Here is a 14,484-nt window from a genome sequence, read left to right on the forward strand (position 1 = left end):
CACACGGGGGTAAATACGCTTTAGCTGTTGATAGAGAGGCTGTGTGGGGATGCTGGAAGTACATAGCACATAGCCAAGATGGTGGAATTTGTTTTCAGTATAGCTTGGTACAGCTTTCAACATGTATTTACAACATTTAGACATATTCACACGAGCAGACAGAAACAGAATGTTCAGAGTTCAGGATGTTGATCGCAAATGGGATAAAACAGTTTTAATTGGGATTTTTGATGAACTTCCCTGTAGACGTTTAAGGGAAAACGCTCCAAAGAGCTTCACAATGTTGTATTAACCTGAACAAAAGCATAAGGATTATTTTGGTCATCACCAATGTTGCTAATTTAGGGAAGCTGTGGCATAAACCTTGAACTGGGTGGTGCTCCAATACACTTTTTAACTACTGTATATTGTATATATTGTATTGTATATATAACACCCAGTGAAGGAGGTCAAATATGAACCCTCTGAAAGTCTGGGGGGAAGAAACAAAACTTCCAAGTCCATTGCACTGATGATTTGCCAATACTTAACACCCTACAGGTAAAATCCCTGCTTTTAAAACTTCCATTGAAGGAATGTCACAACAAGTACTCATGGTTGTTAGCATGGAGGTATATTGCAGCGTTTGCCAAGTTGCAGCAGCTACCACTGCTGCCAGAGTAACTTATTCAGTAACTTATTCCACAGCATTTGGTGAAAACAAATAAAACTCTCATCATATTTAATTGGCTGCGTCGTAACAAAACTGTTGTGGTTTAGCGTACTTGAGCTCAAATTATCTGCTGAACAAACTAATGTCGAGTTTTAGTTTGGTAACAGTTTCCCTTTAAAGTGGGCCAACGACCTGGTTTGACAGGGAGGGAAAAGAACATTTCTCACAGACAGACTTCCAATATTTGTACAGCGCTGCAGGAAGACAATGTGGACATAGTGAAGTGAGTTTGGTTAAGAAGAAAAATAAATGAAAATAAAGTGCCAGACATGTAAATGCACACATCAGTGGAGGATCTAGGGGGGTGGCTACTTGGGCTCAAGCCCCGGATGTTTTCTGAGCGGGTCTGAATATAATGTGCAGTACTGGAATTCACCAGAGTGGCAGCATGCGCAGGAAAGCAGCCTAGACCACAGACGGAAATCAAGTGAGGTTTAAAACGGGACAAATTGTGAGCCGGGAGAGATTTTATTTTTCCCGGGTACGGGTGGTGAAAAAAGAGAACAATTCTGGGAAAAAGACCCGGCCGCACGGGTAAAGGGAAGATGCATATATTTTTTCGTCTTTGTGCGCCACGCATTGGATCTCTGGCTGCCCGCCTGCCCATTCAGATGGTCGGCGATCATCGTCACGTGACAGAGTGCGCCGCGCATCACGTTAAATTGGAGAAGCTGCGCGGCCTTTTGGGAGCTGTAGTGCTTAAAAAAACAGTTTTTTTTTTGTTTTGAATGGCGTTTCCTTGTATGAGGAAACACTAATGTTAAATTTTATCCCGACTAAGGCGACCCAGGCACCGTGCACAGTGAACACTGTGGGTATCCCTCAAATCAAAAGTCCATTAAAGCAAGAGAGATTTAAATCAAATATGATGGACAGGAAATGTGTTTTTCCTTGTTTTGTTTTTCTACTGGAGTACACAGACACGTGAACACTGGATTGATGCTCAGCCACGTTTTAATCAGAAGCAATCACAGGGTTAAATCTTCAAACTGACATCAGTGAATTTGCTGCAAATTGAACTTTGTCAAATGGGTTTCGCTCAAACTTTAGTGAGGACACCTCAAACAGTGTTCAACTTTCCCCTCCCCAACCCACCATGCCTAACTTCTGTCCGCACAGCGTCCCTCTGCGGCCAACATTAACCACTACAATGCCGGAAACCATAATTCACCAAGACTATATTGACCCCATGTTTAACTAGTAGCTAACTTTTAAACATAAAATATAACTTCACTCTTGCACTATAATTGGTTAATAACTGTTGCTCTTATGTCGGACAATTAGATGCTTCCCTCCGTTTGACATGAGGTTGTTACTCATTTATGTAACAGGCACGGTCAACCTCTTTAGAGCTGGAACAGTTGATGCACTTCATTTTACCGTTGTTTTTGAAGCAGCGGAATATGTTGTCCAGGCCAACAGACCTGCCCAGTCTCCGCAAGGATCCCTGCCGCACGCTGTCAGGGATTTGTGCACCATTCCGGGGCACGAAGATATTTGTAAAGACGACTGCGTAGTTCTTCCACTTCTTAATGCGTTTGATGGACTGGAGGATCCTCTGGTCTTTGTTGCCCGTACATCGTTCACACGGGGAGGCAAGAACATAAAAAACCAGCAAATCGTTGCTTTCTCCATGGTTCGCTATCAGAGTGCCAATGTTCTTTAGAGTGCGAAACTCTGCGTGTTTGGCCTCGCCGTCTTTGATAGTACCTTGAGGACACTTACTCTCCACCTCATTCCAGGTCTGAGGAGTGGTACAACACTTATTCTTGTCAAGGGAGAGACCTTGCACCTGTTCACCAGGACACTGGTCCAGGACATTGGGCCACCTCAGAACGGTGGCTGCCACCACTCTGTTTCCGACATACACGTCACACTTCAGGATTTTGTTCCTCACGGCGTTTGAGACGTCTGTCACTGTGCTGACGTCATATTGGTTTGTCTTTGTGTCACGCGAGACGCTGACCACCAGGCTGAACATCGGCCGCCGTCTGTCCACGAAAACAAGTTGGCAGAGTGATGTCCAAAACTTGACAAACACTAGAAGCTGCAATGTTTTGATAATTTTACAACTTCCTTAATATTATTTGAAAAAAAAAAAAAAAAAAAAAAAAAGGTGTTTACTTACACTGAATCATTGATTCTGTACCTCGGTGTGTACCTGCCAAAGAAAACAGATGTGGATGATGTTTATTGTTTCTGTCACTTCTGTTCAATCAGTCAGACGTTCTCGAAGTTCATCGTTTTGAACAGACCGACTCAGACATTCACACAATATCAAACTGAGCTTAAACTATTAGACAATATTGATATAATTTTCAGCATTTTGACCCTTAATGGTAATAATAATAATAATGATAATAATAATAATAACAATAATAATTGTACTGACTCTTGGATAAGATTTGCCACAGTGCTCCAAAGTCAAACAAATCCTCAATGGGGATATTAGGTCCAGTAAAACCCCCAAAGCTTTCAACACATCATCTTTTTAAGAATGTTTCCCGTTCGGCTATTTAAAACTGATAAAAAGGCGCACTATCTCCTCCAAATGGAGAGCAATCACCAGGAGGACAAATTGGTTAATGTATGACTTTCTTTATTTCAGACTCACTTGTTCAGCAGGTTATTCACGATATAAGACAACTGGTTGACGCTCACATCCGGCATACCACCTGCTGGCGGCAGCAGGACACTGAGACTCACTGCCGTCCAGTAGAGGATAAACATCTAGACCAAAAGGTATCACAACATAAAGGTTTGAGCATCAGAAACTGGACACTCTGCCATCAATGATCAGTAAATATACAATAAACAACAAAAAAGTACTTTCAGTCAGTTTGATTGTTTTTCTTCCCTGAAAAGTCCAGAAGTTGTCTTACCTTCGCTAGAAGGTTGCTTGCCGTTGCAGCGGGCCGGAAACAACTGTGACGAAGTAGTTGACTGGACTGGTTCAGCTTTCATTCAACTGGCTTCTTCAGTTCTAAGAAATTGGTTGGCGAGTCCCACTTATATTACCAAGCAGTGGCGGATGTAGGGGGTGGCTACTTGGGCTCAAGCCCCGGATGTTTTCTCAAGAGCCCCGGATCTCGCTTCTGAGCTGGTCTGAGTATAATGTGCAGTACTGGAATTCACCAGAGTGGCAGCATGCGCAGGAAAGCAGCCTGTAGCCTGCCTGTCCAGAAGAATAAGTGTTTCCCTCTAGTCGCTGCCAGCGTCTACGAGTCGAGCGCCTCCGCGGCACATTTTAAACGGATAGGCTATACACGGATATCAATGGATATCAGAAGCGTTTTCAAAAAGCAGACAGCTTCACCACCACTACCACCAGCAACAGCTGCCGCTAAACAGACTGATGTTCCAGGTTTGTGAAGCTTTGACAGTCAAATTACATGAATGAGTGAAGAGGGAAAGACAGGAGAAGACCTATATCATTCAAAAGCAGAAGAGGAGGCATGACCAGACAAGAGGCTCTGATATGTATTTAGTAAGAGTGAGGAAGACCGAGGAGAGGAAGGAGTGAAGAGAAAGTGAGGGGATAAAATGAACAGAAATGGAAATCAGACAAAAATTTGTTGAGAAAGCAAAAGAGGAGAGACAGGAGATGAAAAAGGGTTGAGAATAAAGGATTGAAAAACAGAGCAGTAAAGGACAGCTGAGGTGCCAGCCAGGATCACAGGTAGCCTGCAGTCAGGAAATAAGATGCCTTTTATTGTACTTTATTTCACATCTTTAGTTTATGATCAGTCTGAATAACTTTTTTGTTTTATATTTTTTTCTTTCAGTGGGCGGTGAGGCACATGTTCATGATGTAAGACGGTTCTCCGTGCCTTTCTCGGCTTTGAATTGCTGGTAAGTTGAAGTACAAAAAAATTGTAGTTTTGTGTGGGAGGCACCAAAAAAAGACGGAAAAAATAAATCGCCATCTGCACCCTCAGGGCTAAGCCCCTGATCTCCTAGAATCCTAGATCCGCCCCTGCACCTACTGCTCGCAGCATCTTGTCCTCCATTCTGTTAAGAGTGGATCTCTCTCTCTCTCTCTCTCTCTCTCTCTCTCTCTCTCTCTCTCTCTCTCTCTCTCTCTCTCTCTCTCTCTCTCTCTCTCTCTCTCTCTCTCTCTCTCTCTCTCTCTCTCTCTCTCTCTCTCTCTCATGAAATCTTGAAATCTGATCCATCTGCGTTTTTTCTGACATTCCAAACTGAAATACTTTGCAATGTGACCCTCAACCTGTATGGAATCACAGGAGTGCCAAAATTAAAAAGTAAATTTGTTAAAAAAAAATACAGAAATAGATGTGTAAATATAAATACGAATAAATCTAAAATAAAAGTAAGTGTCACTTGCTTGTTCCTGGCGTTGCAGCCATACCGCTTTACGGTTAAGTACCGGGGCGTTGGCCGCGATCGTATTTGTCATTGCCTCATTGTATGTATGTCCTGCCGTGCTTTGGGAAACGTGTGGCATGGGGGGGGGGGGGGCTGACAAAATGAAAAACAAAAAGAACAACATCCGCAAACTCAATCTGGTCTGCCCGGATCCCCATTTACGTGGGGAGTCCGCTTCGGTCATCCACATTTGGTGGCAGTGGTGGGACCTGTCGCACCACCCAGGAAGCTGGAGTTGTTGTGAATGCTGGCGTCCTCAATTAGATTAATGACGAAGAAGGTGGACGACGTATCCAAATGTGTGTGCACAGGCCACTGTAGTTCACTGGCAAGCTTGGGAGTGTTAAGAACAGAAGAAACTGGACCCCCAATGCAGACTTAATAGACAAAGGTTTATTAACTCAAAATGTAAAGGTTCAACTCAGGGAGTCAGTCCAAAAATGCAGAGCAGGAAAAACAGCAGATCAGCAAGCTGTGGCGAGGATGCAGTTGAACGAATGGTGCTCTGGAAGTAACTGACAAACTGGCAGCAGCCAGGCGATCAGACCAGGTTTAAGTACAGGTGTGCAGTAGATGAGCAGAAGGCAATCAGGTGAACCAGTGGCAGGTGAGTCAAGGGAGTAGGTGTAGCTGATCACATTAATGATCCCTCCCAGGCCAGCTGCCAGACAGGGGAAACGGAAAACAACAAGAAGGGAGGAGGGGAAACAGGAAAACAACTCCTGATCCCAACCGGCAGGAGGGGGGGAATCTAAAATGTAACCACCTGATGTTGGTGTTTCTTCTCAACAACTCCAAGTATTACACACTGAACCTGTAATGGATCATTTGCAAACAGGATAAAACATGGATTTGGTGCAACTATTCCAGTGGCCTTTTACCTGGCACTGGAAATCAACATCCCCTCCTTCCATCCCACTGGCCATGTTTCCGTCCCTTCTTAACGTGACCATTATGTCTGTCTTCCTTTAACTGGGAAAGCATGTTTGAGTCGTTGCCAGCTGCACGGTGACTCTGGCATACAAGCAGACACACACACACACACACACACACGCACACACAGTCCATCCTAGCTGTCTAACAAGTCGGTTAATTGGTGAGGCTGTTGGTTACACTCTAACACCTCACATGATGTATTTTCTTTCCATTCACAGTGGGAGTTTCTTTTTTATCATTGGTGTTGCAGAGCTGCGGCTTTAATAAGTTACCGAACTCGACGATCACAAGCACCTTTTAAACACAGGGCAACGTTAGTAATGTTGAATAAGCTTGAACAACTTTATGGAAGGTCAATTCAGAATTTTCTTTTCAATTTTTTTTTTTTTTTTAGAAAGATAGAAAATGCAACAGTGGTTCAGGTTTCTGTATTTTTATTTGGCTCATTATCAATATGAAGTATTCGCTAAACTTGCACAGCAGATGCTTACTCAAATTTCAATTCTAAAAAAATCTGCATCGGCTAATATTGACCGTTGCTCAGTCCTCCTGGTTGTAAACTGTATTTAAATATCCTCGTTGAACAGGCAGTTAAGTAACACATCTGATCCGTCTGCTTGAATGTGATGGATGATTGAAAGTTTGTCCATTCATCCACCAATTTTTCCCTCGCACATATGGAATGAATACACAAAATAAAACTGAAAAATCACATGTACATAAAATACGTTTTCTGTCTAGCTGTGCCATGAAGTTCAAAATTTAGCTGAAGTTTGCCAACAGGCACCGAAGGGGGGCGCTCTCATTGCCTCGCCTCGCCTGGCCACGGTACGGTTGTAGGGCCTTCGCACTGGCCACTACACGGTTATAGGGGGTGCTGTTTTGGTACCTCAATCCCGTTGTGTCTGTCTCGTGTTTACTTTTGGTGAAAATATAAAGGTTGAACTACACGTTTACTCTTCCACAAAACGAAACAATAAATTATAAATGTTGCCTGCATAAATTCTCAACTGTGACTTCAGTGAGGAAAAATGTTCTTTCTCTAACAGAAAAGCGACCACAGACCGAGCAGCAGGTATGAAACAACCTCTACTTTGTCCATCGCTGCGCTGTTGTGTATCGCACAGAAATAATGCCGTCGAAAACATTGTCCCGCTTTACCGCGTCGACTCCGCCCACGGTCTCGTGATCCGCGGGCCATGAAAACACAATCGAACCGTGGCGCGGCGAGGCGAGGCAATGAGAACACACCCTTAATGACTCTCAAGCCACTTTCCCACTGAAATTAAGGGGTTGACACTGTGTTTTTTTGAACGCGGGTTGACTCTCTATCAATCGGCATTTGGCCCCTTTCCCACTGACCAAAACCAGCGAGTCTGGCGGTGGCCAGTGTTCTTTGTTGTTGGGCACTTTTGACTGGAGAATCGTTCCGCGTTCTGTCGTTCACGCCAGACTTGAAGCGCACTTCCGTAGCCGGCTCACGCCATGCAGCGATCGTATTTGGTCTATTTTGTGAGCGAGCTGAGAGCGAAAAACCCAGAGGAGAATGAAGAATTTTCAAGTGCTGTTGGAACAAAACCAAACACCTTTGCTTTGGTATGTGATATGATACGCCGTGACTGGTGCGATATAATGAAGTGACGTAAGTAACGCTCAACGTCATCACGTTACAGCAGGTGAAAGATGTGATGTTGACGTGGGTCTGCCTTTCCCACTGCAAGCCGATCGGAGCCGAGCCGATCGGAGCCGATTTCAACTCGGGTCGCTTGCCGGGTTGTTTGACGCTTTTCGACGTGAGTCAGTGAGACTTTCCCACGGTCGATTCACAGCGGGTGTACGTTAGGTTTTTTGGCCAGTAGAAAAGGGGCTTCAGACACCTATTTACATAAGATGAATAATGAATGAATTCATGAATAGAGTAGATGAATAGAAAATTTGAGGCAGAGGCAAGTGTTTGGTTTAGTCAGTTTACAGGCGGTGAAAGAGTGCGTGGTGTTGCTGCCAATGTCTCTTCACGTTTTAAATGTTTAATGTCAAACCACAGTCATCCAGCCAATTTAACTTTTTGTTTTGCTGTAAGCATGAGTGACAAGAAGCGCCAACAACCATCATTCATCCTGTTGCCATGCACTGTAAATAACAGTAACACAGTTCTTGCATATGAGCATACCAGCTCAGCATTTTGCCCTTTTGGTTGCATCACACTGTACATTTATTGTCCTCCTACTGCAAAAGGTTATGTATTCAGAGAGGCTGGAAAAGTTTGACTCTGAGCACAGATACTTTTTCAATAGTTAAATCCAAGCAGGGTAACACAACAGCGAGTATAGTCATAATGATAATGAGAGGGAAAATCAATGAGTCCTTTTTTTTTCAAGGTTAAAAATTCTGCCATTAAGTGGTCAGATTTTAGATTGTAGCATAATTTGCTCCCTCTCCCGAGCTTGCCAGTGAACTACAGTGGCCTTCGCGCACACTTGGGTACCTCGTCCACCTTCTTCTTCGTTGGTTTATTTGAGGACGCGACCGTTCACCCTAAATACGAAATGCGCTGTCCGACAACCACGATTGTCCACACCAGGCTTCCTTAGAAATATGGCGGTGCAAAATGGCAGCTAACTGCGAGTAAGACCCTTATTGATCAATATACAGTATAGGGTAGGAAAACCAAATGACTTATATTGTACTGCAAGTATACACTATTCACACTATCAATATATTCTGGGCAGTTTATTAAGCTTTCACCAATATAAAAATCATAAATCAGGCCAAATATGACACACTGCACCTATAAATATGACATCATTTTTTCTCAAAATCACCAAATATTGGTGATCTTTAATGTTTTGGGCAACGTAAGCACTGGTGCCGCTACAAGAAGGGTTTATGATTGTCTGTTTGTGGACAATGAAAAGAATTGAATATACAAAAGGGTTGCTCGTTACACTTTACTGCCTCTTGTCTGTGAGTTTGGACAGGAAGAAGAGAGAGTAGGGGGTGGGAGTGGTTTATTGGGGGAGGTTGTAGGGGTGTGTGGTGGATGGCCATTCTTCCCTAAGCTGTGGGAACTTTTCCAAATCTCTCCCCTTGACATTCTTCTGGACTCAGAGAAGCTTCTTGGACAAAAATTGGCCCTAAAAGTGACACAGGCTGCCTGGACATTGCCAGGGACAGCCGCTGTGCAGAGGCGTTGCTGGGGCAAATGCTGTTTTTTTTTTTTGTGTTTGTTTTGTTTTTTGTTTTCTCTCACCTCACTTCCTGATTTGAAAAAAAATCAATGAGGCTGGGGTTAGGGGTGTGGAGGGGGTCATTAAGCAGCACACCGATACTATTCTACACTATACAGTATATGCACGGGTAAGAACACATGGGGACACAGTGTCCCACATCACCTCTCAGTGGACTGTTTCCACTGTTACTCAGTGGCAAAGGTTTGTCTATGCAGGTTGTGTGTGGTAAAACCTCTGTCAAGTGTCCTGTCTCCTCATTGGAGGTACAGTACGCTTGTTTCTTTGATGTTAATTTTTAATGGATGGGCACCTTTTTTTTTGGTGTCATTTTTTCCACCTCTGTGGGTCAATTTTTCAACACACCATGTTTATCCAACAGGAGTGCAAATTACATATTGATGAGGTGTGATAACCTGTTGGACTGTTAATTGGTCCATTTTAACTTTCCCAAGTTGTTGTTTTTCAACCAGGAAGAATGAATAATATTGCAGTGAGCGTGTGTCACGCGGGGTCTTTGCGTAATTTGGAGAACAAATGGAATGATGCTGTAGTCAAAGAGAGTTTCTTGTGATGTTTTATTTCAATTATCCAGTGAGAACAAACAAAATATGAAAACAGACAGAAGATGCAGGAAAACAAAAAAGAACAAAACACCTGCAGCTAAGGAGCTCTGCTTCAGCTCACTGCAGCCCAACACTCACTGCATGAGCCGCTGCACACACACACACACACACACACACACACACACACAGGCCATGAAGAGCAAAGTTTTTTTTGTAATGTGACCAATGAAGTTATGACTAAGTAAACTCGAGTCACTTGTATTTGTTTATTAAACCCCATATCAGGTGTGCTGAATCCAAGCGTGAATCCTCTTAAGTTTTCAATCCTCTTATGGACAACACGTGAGTTTCCATTCTCCATGTCTGCATTCCCTCAGGATTGCAAAGATGTGCAGCACTGAGCCAGTACGACATCAGTATACACACCTAATGTGAGGACAAACAGACAAAAAAAAGCTAGGCATTTGTTAAAGTGTCATTTCAATAAGTTACGACAGACTTATACCTCCTGTAGTTCCTCGTATCAAGCCTAAAATCAAGTAGAATCTTCTTTAAAAAAAAAAAAAAAATAGTAAAAAGGCATGAAGCAGAAGCTGGACCCTGGTTGACAACTCCCACAGAAGTATTTGCAAGAGGAGAGTGTGTGTGTGTGTGTGTGTGTAATGGGGATTTTTTTTGTGTGTTGGAAATATCTTCTTAATGATGCTCCTACAAGCATCCCTTGTGTGCTTGACATTATTTGTATAAAAAGATTGACTGAGCTTGTAGTGTGAATAAGGAGGTCAATGCAGGTGGGCCAAAAACCTGCATTCTACCGTTTGGCCAGTGGGAACCACCAAATTCAGCTGCAACGCGACCCCAAAAAAAGACTGGCTGTTTGATATGGAACGGTGTATTCCTATTCAGGGTCACGGGGGTCTGCTGGAGCCTATCCCAGCTGTCTTAGGGCGAAGGCAGGGTGACACCCTGGACAAGTCGCCAGTTCATCGCAGGGCCACATAGAGACAAACAACCATTCGCACTCACATGCACACCTATGGAAAATTTAGAATGTTCAATTGACCTCACATGCATGTTTTTGGAGTGTGGGAGGAAGCCGGAGAACCCGGAGAGAACCCACGCAGACACAGGGAGAACATGAAAACTCCACACAGAAAGGTCCCAGGTCCGGGCCCCGGAATCGAACCCACGACCTTCTTGCTGTGAGGCGGCAGCGCTGACCACTGCGCCAAAAAAATCCAGCAAACAGACCCTCATGCCCATTTTGTCTGATTGTTTTTTAAATGAATAAAAATGGCCACAAAGTTGTGGACGCTGCTATTGATTAGTAGCCACAACTGGTATAGTGTATGTATGTACTGTGTGTAGTGTGTGTGTTTATGTAATAGAATTGCAAGAAAAGTTTAAACACGACAAAGCCTTCAAGATTCATTTTATTTGCAAAGTGTGGTGAGACGTAAGAAACAGCTGGCTGAGACAGTCAGATACCACCAGAGCTAAGCGACTCATTTGCTGACATGCCTTCAGTGAACACACTGTGGACTGACTGAGTATTTCTGATCCGAGTGGTAGCCAGCCGCAGCAAAGCAGCATCAATTAAATCAATTTTATTCTGTTAAAGTTTAAGTTTGCTGGGGAACTGAACGATACGGGGAATGAATGAACAACTTGTTTTATTGTACTGATTCAAATGATTGGTTTCACCAACAATAGTGTGTCACTGTTGCTATTAAATTTTATTTTAAAAGAAAAAAAAAATGCTGCTTTTGACACACTGGAAACAATCTGCTGCTGAACTGGCCAGTCTGACGTTGAGGCGTCAACAGACTAGAGGAGAGCGCAGCCACATTCACACTCTGTCAATGTTTGCTTTTTGGTCAATCATACATAAATGATACATTTCCTGCACTAATCAATGAGTCACAAAGATGTTGTCAGGCAGACGGTCGCATCATCTTTTCACTGACAAATGTCACCTGGGATGCCAGTTCACAGGAGTCTCTTGTAGTTGAGGTCAAGGAGGCACTACCAGCTCCACATCCAAACATGGGCAACATTATCAAACAGGTCCCCACATTGGTCATAAATTGGCCAACATGATATTTTTGTATACATCTGCTCAAACACTTACTTCTCATAAATGCTGTAATAAAACAATTATCTATTATTTATAAATTATTTATTGTTTTAAATTACAATAATTTTCCTTCTTTTGCACTGTATTGTTGCTGTAATTATGCAAATTTCCCCAATGTGGGATTAATAAAGTCTTCTTCTTCTTCTTCTTCTTCTTCTTCTTCTTCTTCTTCTTCTTCCTCTTCTTCTTCTTCTTGTCTGACAGGATTCTCACACACAAAGAATGTGTAATGTGTGTCGTCTAATTAAGTGTGGTTGTTGCTGCTGATGGTCGCACTGCGCGATCAGACAAAGATACTGAGAATGTGTGTGTGTGTGTATATGTGTGAGAGTGCGGGAACCAGGAAGAAGAACAACCACCAAAAAAAGGCAGTTCCCGTGTTCAGTCAGTCATTCAGAGTGAGGAAATGCGCCGTAGCTTTCCAAGCAGGTCATCCACTCAGACAATCGCTAGTGTCGGATTTGCCCCTGTTGTACATATGGCGAAGAACATCGGCAAATATTTGTTCACAAAAAGTAACAGAGTGTGAAAAGTAAATGAATAACGCAGTCCATCTGTGTCTGTAAAATGCCCTATTTGATGAGAGGAGAGTTTAACATTTGGAAAGGAGGAAAAAAAAACAACTGAGGGCAAGAATTATGTAACGCTTCATGCTAATTAGTTTAGCTGCAACTCACAGGAACGCCATCCTAGTCGGACTGATCGAGGTATCAGAATGGATCTGTGGAACGTCTACTTGGTCTTATAAATCACTGGGCTAGAGTCAAATTGAATCATGAGGACACAGGAGTCAATAGCTGTTTAACTTTTTCTCCTCATCTGGTGCTTATGTGACTCGGGCAATTGTCGGTTAACTTGTTAGTTCTGTAAATACATGACAATTAACCCAGGGGGAATTTTTAATAATGGTAATGTCCTTCCATTAATCCTCACTATGTTGCCAGGATGGCTCTCTCCATACACAGCATCTGTGTACTATGACTCAAATGAAATTTTGTGTCGGCGCCAAACGATGATTTCTCACTATTATAGACTTAAAATAACTTCCACAAGCTTGACATGGTACCTCATTCCTTCTGGAACCCAGGGAGATGGTCTCGTCATCATCAAGACCAAATGCTGCTGCAGCAGCGGCTGCACTGGTGCCTTCACCCTATCACATTTACTAAGATCAATATTGAAGCGAGTAGACTAGACTTGCTATGCCAGTACTCAGTACTGGACAGTATTCAGTGGACCAGCATCAGCCACTGTTGGTGATGCTTAAAGTTAAATAGTCTTAATGCAATTCATGTGAATGTGTCCCATGTAGAGATAGAAGAACGTACCTTGTGTGAAGCAGGTGGCATCTTGTAAGGGACATACATTTGTGTATGGCCCCCTCCTACCCAGGCCTGCCTTTGTTCAGAGCCAAGGCTATGTCCTCTGCCAGGGTGAAGTCAGCTTTTGGTGTTGTACCTGTACCCCTTTTGTGCACATTTTTGACTGCTAGAACAGAACAGCCAATATGAGCAGGGTCCTTCTGCGTACAATATACACTTGTGTGTCTAAAGTATTAGTTAGGGCACACGATGTTCATTGTATTTTATTTTCACTTGCTGCCATGTCATTTTTGGCCCAGCCATGTTTCATTGATACACACACACACACACACACACACACACACACACACACACACACACACACACACACACACACACACACAATAAGAGGATTTTTTTTAAGCTCAAACGGAAATTCAGTGAAGCCAGTGAACTCGTCTATTTATCAAAATTGTTATGGTTTGTTGGTGCTGCATGTACACAATTTCCCTCACATCTGCAATAAATTCCACCCACAATTTCAACTCGTTTATAATCAGAGCACGACTGCATTTTTGGATATGATTATTATTATTAACTATTTTGATCGTAACTGCGATTGTTTCAACGGAGGAGCGAGTTCCTATTCGTGCACTACTTATGCTTTCAGACGGTCTGCGATACTTGGCCACACTTTTCTCTCTGTCGCTGTGGCAGTGTTGCCTTTCTTCTTCATTTCTTCTTCTACCTCCTCATAAGCCTCCATAAGGCGTCGCTCTCGTCATGGCGAATCTTTGAATCTGAGCTCAATCACGGGGGTCAATCAAGGAAGCCGCATGCGCACACTTATCCAGGATAGGTTTCACTTGGCTTGATGAATCCGTGTGTGCTCATCCTGGATGGGTTTTTGTGCAACCGATTCAGCCTGGACACACGTGTTGTGGATTGGTTGAACGCGGCTTAGTAACTGATCGTGGATGACAGAATACTACTTCAGTGCAACAGGCCCCAGGATGGAAAGCATGCATGCCTGAGTGTGAGCGGCGCAGACTTTCTGTTTGCCTCCTACACCAAGGAAAAACCACCTAGAAAACCACAGCATGTAACGGTGTAGCTGATGCTCATGAATCTTGCTCCACTTCAAGCAAAAACCGCTATAAAAAAATTAGTGAATTAGAAATTGTTTTTAAATACATTAAAAACAAAAAGTAACATGCAT

This window comes from Nelusetta ayraudi, unplaced genomic scaffold, assembly GCF_046127955.1.
Source record: "Nelusetta ayraudi isolate G7.1 ecotype Tasmania unplaced genomic scaffold, CSIRO-AGI_Nayr_v1 ptg000017l, whole genome shotgun sequence".
NCBI lineage: Eukaryota > Metazoa > Chordata > Actinopteri > Tetraodontiformes > Monacanthidae > Nelusetta > Nelusetta ayraudi.